Raw genomic sequence first — 12,324 nt, forward strand, 5'->3', positions numbered from 1 at the left:
TCATTCTTTTGTGTGGATGAGTCATATTTCATTCTACATGTGTGCCACTTCTTCTTTATCTATTCTATTGATGGGCACTTAGGTTGTTTCCATATCTTGGCTATTGTAAATTTGCTTCAATGAACATGTGGCAGCCCAACTTTAATTGACATTTGAAACTCCCCAGTCAAGGAGGTCTGATCATGCCATTCTCCTTTTAATCTTTTAGTTACTCCCTTTATTTTAGGACTAAAATCTAATTTCCCTCTGGCCCACAGGCATAATACTCAACTGTCATCTTCCCCAGCCTGCCATGCTTACTCTTGCTATCAAGTTTTTGCTCATGCTATCTGCCCTGCTGGAAACAGCTTTCCTCACCTTCCCTACCAAAGTAACCATTTAGTGTGGCAGTCATGGGAGGGCACTGCCCAGGCTTCCCTTCAGTGGAGAATGTTCTGGGAGGAGTGCCATTAGCTGACAGCCCCCACCTGGCATAACTTCAGAATCCATAGCAGTGTTTCTGCCAAGGCCACACTCTCCTCAGGCTGTTCCACCCAATGACAGTGTGGACCTCACCAGAGTGAGGTCATTCTTCCTGACACAGGACTTGTCTGATGGGCAGTCATTGCTCTAGGCTCCCCATCTGCCCAGCTGAGATTTTCTCAGAACTCCACTTGGGTCTGAAGCTCTTACTACACTGTTGTTCTTCCTTCCTCCTCCTCTTTCAGGAGTCAGACTTGCATTGCTTTCTGAATGTTCCTCCTACCTATTCATGTTCTCTCCCCCTTTATCCTTCATAGGTGTCTGATTTTATCTCGTATTTGCTTCCTTGAGGACCTGAAGTGGCATGCTTAGCTACTGAGGCTTAGTTCAAGTGCTTCATTTCTTAGACTACGAGGGACCTGCCTTCCTCCATGACTTTGCTGGGCTCCCAGACCTTATGACTATCTCAGCCAGAGCTCTACTATTCTATTATATTCATCAATTTCCTGACTGTATCACCCAATAACTGAGTTCCTTAAGGAAAATAAATTTTCCTATTAATCTCTAAGTTCAGTTTTTGGACAAAAACTAAGGGGGTAGAAATGGGAGGGAGGTAGGGAGCACTAGGTGGGTGGGCTGGGATGGGAGTAAAAGACAGAAAACTGTACTTGAACAACAATTAAATAAATAAAATTTTAAAAATAAATGAAATTCACAGTTTATGATGAAATACCAAACATATAGTAGGCACTTAAGTTTTCCTGAATGATTGAAGCCAGACAAGAGAACCTATGAATGTGGAGCCAGAAGACTGAAAGTGTAGGAGAAATTCTTCAGAACCAAGAAAAGAATTTAAAGGGCAATTTCCATATTGTTAATGGATTTCAAAAGCCTGAATTCTATTGCCTTACCTCAATTCTAAAATTTCATGAAACAAAATGCATGCAACTCAGTCCATTCCCAATCTTTTTCTTCTTTAAATGAAAATATATCTCTTACTTTAAAATGAAAGTTGCTGAGAAAATATGACCTGATTTAGAGCAATTTGGTACCCAAATCTCTTGGAAGTCAGAGAACCACCAGTTTAATCAAAGATTGCTTGATTTCAGAAGACTGAAGCCCTCAGAGCTAGCTAAAGTAAAGAAACTTCAGGGAAGGAAGCTGGGATAATTCACAGGCCCCAAGGCATGCAGTGCACGTAGGTCTCAGGAGAAATAGCAGGCAACAGCTAAGAGGTTAGGAGCTAGGGTCAGGACCTCCTAGCCTCTGCCTGCTGGCCCTCCTTCTACATAAGAACAGTTGTTCAGCTCTGGCTGGTGTAGTTCAGTGGATTGAGTGTGGGCCTGCAAACCAGAGGATCACAGTTCGATCCCCATTCAGGGCAGATGCCTGAGTTGCAGTCAGTTCCCAGCAGGGGACGCACGAGAAGCAACCATACACTGATATTTCTCTCCCTCTCTCTTTCCCTTCCCAATAAATACAATCTTAAAAAAAAAAAAAAGAACAGCTTCTCATCACTTCACAGAACAAGCATCTGAGGAGACCAACTAAACTTCTTGGGTCCCACCCTCAAAATGTTGAGAAGGAAGTGCTTACACCTTGGGCCAACTGTCCAGGCCTCCTGGCCCTGGGTTTATGGTCAGAGGGCGTGGACCCAGAGCCATAAGCAGGGCTTGTGGGAGGCCACTGGGGAGAAAGGGGTGATTTGAGGTGGAATACATCCACCCCTCATCCCCCAATTTGTAGTTGTGGAACAGCCTGGAGAAGCGTAAAGTCTCTGAACTCCTCTATGCCTCATTTTCCCTATCTCAGGGTTGTAAGTTGTGCAGCCCTCAAGATTTGAACATTGTCCTCCAGAGCCTATAAATTCCGTAATTATGCCATACCCTCTCCTTAGACTCTTTAAGTACTTTCAACAGCACTTTCTCCCTCTCATTTAGTAAAGTTATAAGCTCTTTAAAAAATACTACATTTTATCATTTTAAGGCAAATTTTTCTGTAATCCCCTCATAATAACAAAAATCATTCAAAGCCATTTTACTTTCAGAAAAGAAATATTTATGCATGCACTTAGATCATTTAAGCCAAATGACTTTTTTAAAAAGATTGTATTGATTTTATTTATTTATTTTCTTAGGGAGGGAGAAAGAGAAGGAGAGAAACATCAATGTGTGGTTGCCTCTCACATGGCCCCCATTGGGGACCTGTCCTGCAACCCAGGTATGTGCCCTGACTGGAAATCAAACTAGTGACCCTTTGGTTTGCAGGCCACACTCAATCCACTGAGCTACACCAGCCAGGGACCAAATGCCTTTTTAACAACATTTCTCAATTAGATATTCAACAGAGATGATATGAAGTATGAAGCATTTCATCCAGTGAAAAAATATCTGAGGTGAAAGAATCCAAGATGTGTAATATCTGAAATTAGAAACAAAGTACCATAGCACTCAATGCTTGTCCAAAAGGTCAGAACCACAGGTCAAAGCCACATCTCTCTGGATTTGTTGGCATTTAACTAGATGTGAAATGTCAGCACAGAAAATGGCTAGTTCAGTGCAAATATTAACAAGAGAGGAGTGTGTCAGTGTGTAAATGGAGCTTTGGCCAACCAGGGCCTTCCTGACTATAACCCCCTCCACCCCAGTCAGTCCCAGGCATCAAGGGAACTTTGTTTTTGCTTTTTTTTACCCTCTTTGCTGGAGGTAAAGCTGCAGCACATTTGTTTCATGGGAGAAAAGGAAAGCTGATGTAGGAACCACTAAGAGAAATGGTTTTGTTTACCTATAGGGAGGTCAGCTTAGTCTACCCTATCCTATTCTAAGCTATTCTATCCTATCCTATCTTACTGTTTCTCCTGCACATATTCAGAGGAGACTGACACTTAGCAACATTAATTCTATCAAGACCAGGAAAAAGGCAAAGAGTAAGAAAATATTTTTCTTCCCCCTCTCCTCTTCACTGCATTAAGGAGGTTTCAGTGGTATCACCAAGCTGCACATTTAGCCTTCTGTCCTCACTCTCATCTGCAAAGAATATTTTCAGAAAGATCTTCCTACTGGTGCCTTCCCTAGCTCACTGCATTTACAGTCTTGCTCTGAAAAGGGAAGCTCCCAAGGTGAGTCTTCTTGGGTGATAGGTGGAACTCTTAGTGCTGCTGTTTCAAATAAGAAGAGCCTTGATTCAAGAGACATGCAGGAATGATGTCTGCCTGCTGTCCTCTGAGATGGTGTTTTGGTGAATCCACTTTTGGTGGCAGTCAGACCTAGGAACCAAATGCTCTCAGCCCCCTGAGAATGGATTGGCCTGCTCCTCCAACTCAACAGAGACTTAAATCGACAAAACAGAATGACTAATCAAACTAATGCAGAGTGATGCCAAACATCCCCGCCAGCCTGACAATTACATTCTCTGCTTATGAGCAAATGATCTGGGCAGCCACGTTAGCTGACAGTGGCTTGATTTTTATAATGAAGCCTGGCTTAATTGGAGCATTAAAGGGATTGTTGAAGCAATATTAAATGGGTCATTCACGAAGTTGCCAGGAAAGCTGTGGAACTAGCCTTGGAAAGCAGGTAGGATCAGAGAGTGGCTGGGGAACCAGACAGACCCTAGTCAGCTAGAGCACCAGCATGCACTGCCAAGAGATGACAGACACTTGACTCCTTTGATCACTGGTGTCTGCTGGAAACAGAATGTTGCAACCACCATGGCGGCTGCTGCCAGAAAGAATTTCCCACTGTTGTTGGCTCCAGATTCAAATCTATAGCAGGTATATCTGACTGGCTGAACCTTGGTGCTCATGGCTTTTCCACTGGGAATGTTGGAAAGGCAAGTGTCTGAGTTTGGGTTTCCCCAGAGGAAAACCTGAAATAAGTATTGGAATGCAAGCAGTTTATCTGGAAAGTGATTCCAGGAATTACAATAGGGAAGTGAGGTATTGAGATAGGAAAAGGGAGAAGCTGAGAAAGGAAATGTCATGGAGTAGGTCATCACTGTGGGTAACTGGGGCTCATTCTCTTCCTTAGAACCTCTGGGAGGCAGTATAGACCCTCTTGAAGTTGCCCAACCTAAGCAGTGAGGAAACTGGAGTTTTGATCCACCAATTCCTATCTTTCATTGTTTGAGGGTAGCCTTAACTCCTAAGGGAGATAGCAATTTCCCTGCCCATCCAGCCTGCCCTGCATGGAGAGTAACACATACTTACATTGGCACAAAGAAGAGTGTTGAGTTATGAGTGCTTATGTGTGTACACAACAGTTCTGCTACACTAAGAACTATGCAGTTTTAGCTGCTTGAGTGACAGGGGCTCTGCCTCCTACCTAGATTTAGAGAAAGGAGGTTGAGATTCCAGGTAACCCAAAATACAAAAACATTCTCTACAAGTAAATACCTTTTATTTTATCTGACAATTTCTTCTTCCCCCTCTTTCTCTGTCAAATGTCCCACCACCCATCCTGGTAGCCCAGGGGAGTGGTCATTTTTTTACATGGTCCTTGGTCTTTGCTAATTGGTCCAGAGTAGCACCTGACCCAAAACGTGCCAAATCAGAAGTGCTCCTTGAAATTTTCTAAATTACTAAAGAGTCAGTTTTTCTCAAGCAGACTGGGATTTCAGATGCAAAATTCAGAAGCTATAGACACATAAGAGAATAACATGCACATAGATAGTCACAAATCTGAGGAAAGGAAAGCATCCCAGTGGCATTCATATCTCCAGTGTGAAGACTCAATGGTTTCCATTTTTCCTACTTCTCAACTTCCCCAGGATTCTGTGATCCAACATATTGTTCTTTTTACCTAAGTTTACAACCAAAAGAATCTTGATTAATATGGTAAGCAGAGAAAGAGGAGGGGGGAGTGAGATGATTACTGCAGAATGAGCTACCTGGGAGGCAGACTTTAAGAGGAGTAGGCATGTGAAGGGCCAGGAGTTTATGAAGGAGAGCTCTTGGAGTGAATGCCAGTGGGGAGTGAGGGAAGCTGGATTGGGCAGAGGAAGAACTCTGGCTGCCATGCGCACACTGAGAGGCTTCAACCAATTCCATGGGGTCTCTGGAGCTGAAAAGGCCTTTCAGAGTTGTCCCAAGTTGGGGTGAAGGCCCTTGGCCTGTGTACCCTCAGAGGATCAGCCATTGGATGCAGACTGCCCTAAGGATGAAGTCAGCCTGGAAAGAGACAGCTCTCTACAGCTGAGGCAATTCATGCAGGGTGGACAGCTGAGGTATTCCTGACAACAGTTCTCTCAGCAGCTGTTGAAGTCAGTCCTGTAGTCCTGAAGGGGAACCTGTGTGATGCATCATATCATTCACTACAGTGACCTATTTTTAATAGGGGAGAATGCAAATGCAGTTCCCCACTACCACAAGTTATGCAGTCAACTTTCCCACATTTGGGGAAATCAGAAGGGTAAGCACATCAGGAGTGCAATGGATAAGCCTCACCCTGGGAATACCACTTTTGTGATCATGGTATCTCTCCTCCAAGACCTTACAGTGACCTTAAGAAACATTTCTTTTTAAAAAAATATATTTTATTGATTGTACCATTACAGTTGTTCTATTCCCCCCTTCATTCCCCTCCACCCTGCACACCCCCTCTCCCACCATTCCCCCCTTTAGTTTATGACCACTTGTCTCAAGTTCTTTAGAGTCTATATTTCCCCTACTATTCTTGCCCTCCCCCTATCTATTTTCTACCTACTGTCTATGCTATTTTCTTGTATAAGCCTGAAGGAGGACTCTCTCTCAACAGAGAGGACACCTTGCCTAGCTAATCATAACCATTTACTGAAGGCTCTATGCTTATTACTCACCAAGTAACATTCATGTTTATCCCTCTCTGAGATTGGGACTGTGTCCTTAATTTACGGATGGGGAAATGGGAGTTTAAAGATTTAAGAACCGGCTCAAGATCACAGAGCTAATAAATGACGGAGCCGACATACAAACCATACCTCCCAAATCTGGAATTGGGGCCTAAGCCTCTCTGCCAGGGCTGGGACTCAAGTGAAGCAAGGGAGGCATGCAGGGCTCACTCAACTGTTAAGTACCTACCCAGTGTTTTCATGACCCTGACTGTGAGTGCCTCCTTAAGTTTGTGCCCAGGTGCCTCATTTGCCTCACCAGAGTCCCAGAGCTCTTCTCTTGGCTATCGGACAGAGGAAAACTGAAGCTCAAGGACCCTGGGCCGAGACCTCTCCCCTGGAGTTGCTCAACGGGCCCCACCAGCCTCTCCTGGTGTCAAGTGTCATTTTTTTCAGAAGTCTCCATGGCTAACCAACCTCTTTTTATTTTGTTGTTTTACCAAACATGGCTTAAAACAAGGGATTAGATTTATCAATTTAGCATTTCTTAATTTCCAATCACACTCCATGACCACCTCCTGGGTCATGCCCCTATTCACCGTAGGTTGGCATCTTGGAACTCATGCACTCCATCAGCCCATTATAGTCCCTGGGTGGTCTTCACCCTATAGAAAAGAATCACACCCATTCCATGCACATTGTACTTGCTTAACAGTGGGGGTAGTTCTATAACCTCTATTTCACAGAGTGGAGGGGGCTTCATAATAGCCTCTGTATTGAAAGCCCCTAACAGTCACTTGTCTGCCTATAAAGAATACTCAGATTTCACCGACACACTCAGCACACTGCATTATAACTGTCATTGGCCCACCTCTCTCTGCCCCAGGCTGGGCTCCCTGTATCTAGTGGAGAATTGCAGCCCCCACCCAAGGGTGCTCAAGACATATTTCTTGGATAAAAATTAACTGACCCTCTCTAGAGCTTAGCTCATGTGAATCCACTGCCCTAGCTACAGTGAAAATCATGCCAGGCCTCCATCTGTTTTTAAATGATAGAAGGGCATTCCTAGTCTTTGGGGAGAAACTGCAAAGATTTAATGAAATGTTTCTACAGTTGAGGCTATGGATGATCTGTTGACATGGTCTAAAGGGTTGTAGGTTGTTTAATATCTTTCTGTACCATCAATTCTGCACTTTGTACTGACTCAGCAAATTGGTACGAACTTAGGCTTCTGACAAGGACCTTGGAAATAATGTGCTTCTGCACATTTGAGAAAGGAAAGAACTTGAAAGCAGTCCTAACAAAATCTGAGATTATAACCTCAGCAATCCAATGCTTCCAAGGACTTGGCCTTGGGTGAGCTACAGCCTCATACGTGGGTTTCTTGCTTCTGGTACCCCTATCTGAGGGCTCCAACCCTGCCTCAAATTGCCAGCCTGGAGGTCTATGGCCCTCATTTACCTCACCCCCTGTATTTCTTCTTGCAGTTAGAAATTCCTAAAATACATATATCAGGGAAGACTTCCAACCCTGGAGACCATGGGCAATAATCTCCCTCAACTTAATGCAGTGAGGCAAGCAGGCTTTGGAATTCAAAGGCTTGAATGTGACTTTGGCTTGGCTTTTTACTGAAAGTGACTTAGCATTTCCCAAAGAGGATTCCATTGAATGATAAGATTCCATGACATATTAAATAGAAATAGTATATCAGTTAACTATTGCCACTGATAACAATGCTGTGTAACAAACAACCCCAAAACTCAGTGATATATAATGGTTAACATTTATTTTTCACTCATGCATCTGCAAATGGCTGAGAATTCCTGCACTGGTCTGGGCAGGTACTGGGTGGTAGAACCAGCTATTAGAAAAGTATAGAAGCCCTGGATGGTATGGCTCAGTGGATTGAGTACTAGCCTGTGAACAAAAGGGTCGCTGGTTCAATTTCCAGTCAGGGCACACACCTAGGTTGCCAGCCAGGTCCCCAGGAGAGGGCACACAAGAAACAATCACACATTGATGTTTCTCTCCCTCTTTCTCCCTCCTTTTCCGTCTAACTAAAAATAAATAAATAAAATCTTTTTTTAAGTCCCCTGAACTTTTATGATGGTAACACACAGTGGAGGCTTCATGGACAGGGGTGTTAAGGGGTTACAAGGTTGTTGTAGGCTTTGATGTTCAGTGCTAGCAAGTTCTGAGAGACTCTAGACTGAGCTGGTATGGCTACAGATGGGCAGTAGGGTTTCAGAGAAGGCTCCAGGGATGTCAGCCAGAACTGACCCCTTATCCAGACCCTGAGGGAAGGTCAGAGATCAGAACCTCAGTCAGGTTGCAAAAGACTATGAAGGCTGGAAGCCATGGATGTCATTATACCTCTGGCCTCTGGTGCATGATCTGGTTTTATTCAGAAACCTGCCTTTTTCCTATACCCTCCAAAAGTTTGTGTCCTTTTGCTTCAGTCTCAACCTCTTCATTTCATCCAAGACAGCAGGAGGCCTTGTCTTCATCTTTCCAAAGCAAAACCCTCCCTTTCTATGGCCTCCACAAACAATGAAACGCCAGAATCATTAGCATAAGGACACAAAGGCAGAAACAGAGTTCACAGAAGATTTTCATTCTGCTCAGGTATGAGTAGGAAATTCTCCATGGAATGGCATGCTTCTCCTTAGTTACACATGTGGTTTTCATTTTTCTAGGAAAAAAAACCTCCAGGTGCTCTTTTCCAAAATTTTACCCTACCCCTGCAGTGGTAGGCTCCCATATACCCAGATCTGTCACAGTGCCAGTGCTGGGGCAGAAATCTTCCAGCATCTTCCATAGCCACCCCCAGTAAACACAAGAGACTGTCCTATACATTGGCTTTTCTTCCACCAACATGCTCAGATATTTCTCCTCTGCCTCTCAGGGTTCTGTCTCTTCCTATGTTTGCCTGTGGCTCTGGTGAACAATAGTTAAATAATATTTGGGGGTTTTCACCCTTGTATTTCAAGGTTCCTCACCCTAAAATCCCAGGAAATGTATCTCAGAGGTCTACAGGGCTGTGCCCTGGGCCCCAGGGTATCTGAGATACAAAGATAGCACATCAATTGGTTGGGTTTTTTGTTGTTGTTCTTGTATTTTGCTTTTAGATTTTTCAAAGAAAACAGATATCACATCTTTTTCCTTTGGGAAAATAACTTGGGAGGGAAATGAAATCCTGGGAATATGCAGATGCATCTTAAAAATGAAAATATTTCATTGTGGAAAGAAAATTACAATAATGAGGTCACCGTCAAAGTATCTATTTGAAGGAAATAGTATTTGAATGAAAAACAAGATATCTGGGCAGTTAGGATTGTCCAGTGATGAGGGAGCAATAACCTGTTATTTTATGGTTATATAAAAGCTCTTATGAGCACAACTTCTGCAGCAAAATGGCTGGGGTTAGAATACCAGCTTTGCTACTTTCCATTCATGTGACTTTGAGCAAGTTACTTAATCTTTCTGTGCCTCAGCTTTCTCCTCTATCAAGTAGGAATACTAATATACCCACTTCATCAGGTTTTTATACAATTAAATGAGGCAAGTTTCCTATAGCTATTGCTATAGTGCCTAGCACATAGTAAGCACTAAGCATTTGTGAAATAAAAATTCAGGAAGAGGGTTACCCTGAGAACATAACATGTGCTAACATCCAAGAAACATTGGAAACACAGGAAGCACACATCTTTCTTATCATTTTGTTGTCCTTACTGACCTCACTCCACCTTTTCTCATGATCTTACCTCCATACTGATGCCCTCTCATGCTGCCTTTTATATATCCCACTTCCTTCTCTTAAAAGGGAAAAATGAGAATCACAGGGGAAAAGGGGAAGGATTCACATGAACAAGTATAAAGGACACATGGACAATAACTAAGGTGGGAGGTGGAAATGAGAGGAAGGTGGGGAGCACTGGGGGGGGGAGGGCTGGGAATATAAGACAGAAAACTGTACTTGAACAGGAATTAAATTTAAAAAAAAAGAAAAAGAAAATACCATTCTAGGAAAGACAGCAGGAAGACTTGCATTTTAATAGCGGATAAACCATAAAGTCAAAGAAATTAATATCTAATTGTAGAATTTATGGTTGCTGGTAAGGGGACTATTTAGTGAGGCAGAGGTGGCAGAGCTGGGAAAAATAATAGAGGAGGCCAGAAGATGAAACTGAAATTCACCCACGCAGGCAGCTGCCTACTGGACCTGCCAGAAATGCCAGCCCCTAGTGTATGAGGAAACATGCTTCCTCTGAGGTGACTCTCAGTCCAAATGGAAACCCACACATGCCCTGGACTGGTTCTTCCAATTATGGAAAAGGCCCTCAAACATCCTCCAATTGGAATACCACAAAAGCCACATGCCCTCAATAATGATGATGATAATAGCATTGGTAATAGTCACGATGCAGCTGCTACTCAGCTTCATGCATCTTTAGAGCTTCCTGGGGTTTTGGCGGTGTGCTAAGAATAGTCCTAATACCAGCATTCAAGAACAATCAACTGACCAAACTGAACCACACAAAATGGGGTCCTGCTTGCCAAACGGGCTGACAGTGATGGCAGCCAGATGTGAGGGAAGCAAAAGAGGTCTGCTGAGTGGGCTCACAGTCCATGAGGAGACTTTGCTATGGGTTCAGGGCAGAGAAACACTAGAACCAGGACCAGGTAGAGAATCTTCTAAATGGTGGCCCCTGTTAGATCCCACCTATCCACCTGTGCCCTGGGTCCTATGACCAGCTCCCTAACCGACTTCATCATCCAGAGCCGAGAGAGTCAGCCACATGATCAGTGACTGGTGTGCAAAGACGCCATGCCATCAGGATAGGAAATGCTAGTTAAGACTGGTTGAAGTTACTTTCTCATGTGAATAAGGTTCAGGGCTAAAAGGGTGACTTCACAAAGTTGACAGGATCCAGGCTATTATTAGTATTATTGTACAATTTGTGTGTGGTGAAATACATAGATCATAATGACATAGAGTTTGATGAGGTTTTTTTAAGATTTTATTAATTTATCTTTAGAGGAGAAGGGAAGGAGAGAGGGAGAAAAATATCAATGTATGGTTGCCTCTTGTGTGTCCCCTGCTGGGAACTGGCCTACAACCCAGGCATGTGCCCTGACTGGGAATCGAACGACGGTTGCTTGGTTCCCAGGCCTGTGCTCAATCCACTGAGCTACACCAACCAGGGCTATTATTAGTATTATTGTACAATTTGTGTGTGATGAAATACACAGATCATAATGACATACAGTTTGATGAGTTTTGAGAACAATCCAACCAAGATATAGAACATTTTCATCACCTCAGAAAAGTTTCTTCATTACCCTTTCCCACTGACCTTTACCCCTCATCGGCAACCACTGTTCTGACATCTGTCACCACAGACAGAGTTGTTTTGCCTCTTGTAGAATTCTATATAAATGGAGTTATACAGTATATGTTCCTTTGGGTCTCATTTCTTTCACTCAGCATAATATTTGGGGGGATTTACTCAAGTTGTTGTATGTATCAATAGTTTATTTTTATTGCTAAGTAGTATTTCATTGTATGTACACGATTTGTTTAATCATCTATTGATGGAAATTTAGATGTTTATAGTTTGGGGCTGTCATTTAGGAAAAAAACCTGTTACAAACATCTGTTTGCAAGCCTTTGTGTGGACATAGGTTTTCATTTCTCCTGGGTAAATACTTACGAATGAGATCACTGAGTGTAGTATAGGTATATGTGTAATCAAATTAAAAACTGCCAGTTTTCCAAAGTGGCTCTACCATCTCAGATTCTTTCTGTCTTGTGCCTCTACCATACCCTGTGCATGACTTCTACCTCATGGTATCATATGGCTGACTGAACTCCAGCCATCATATCCAGATTCCAACCCACAAGAAAGAAGATGGAGGAAATAGTATGCTTCCCTCATTTTAATAACACTTTCTGAAAACATCACACAAAAGTTGTTCATATGTACCATTAGCTAGAACTTAGTTATATAGTCACAGATAGCTGCAAGTGGGGCTGGGACATGTAATTTTTATTAT

The 12,324-nt window shown here is 43.1% G+C and overlaps 1 non-coding gene across 1 annotated transcript; it reads right to left on the reverse strand.

The window, feature by feature from the left end:
• Positions 1 to 5,794: 5,794 nt before the first annotated feature.
• LOC118992178 (U1 spliceosomal RNA) lies at positions 5,795 to 5,955 on the reverse strand. Its single transcript, XR_005067592.1, has one exon. It is a non-coding gene; the product is annotated as a U1 spliceosomal RNA (small nuclear RNA).
• Between the last annotated feature and the right edge of the window lie 6,369 nt (positions 5,956 to 12,324).

This window comes from Sturnira hondurensis, unplaced genomic scaffold (genome assembly GCF_014824575.4).
Source record: "Sturnira hondurensis isolate 20B ecotype Veracruz unplaced genomic scaffold, ASM1482457v3 Scaffold0008106, whole genome shotgun sequence".
Taxonomy (NCBI): domain Eukaryota; kingdom Metazoa; phylum Chordata; class Mammalia; order Chiroptera; family Phyllostomidae; genus Sturnira; species Sturnira hondurensis.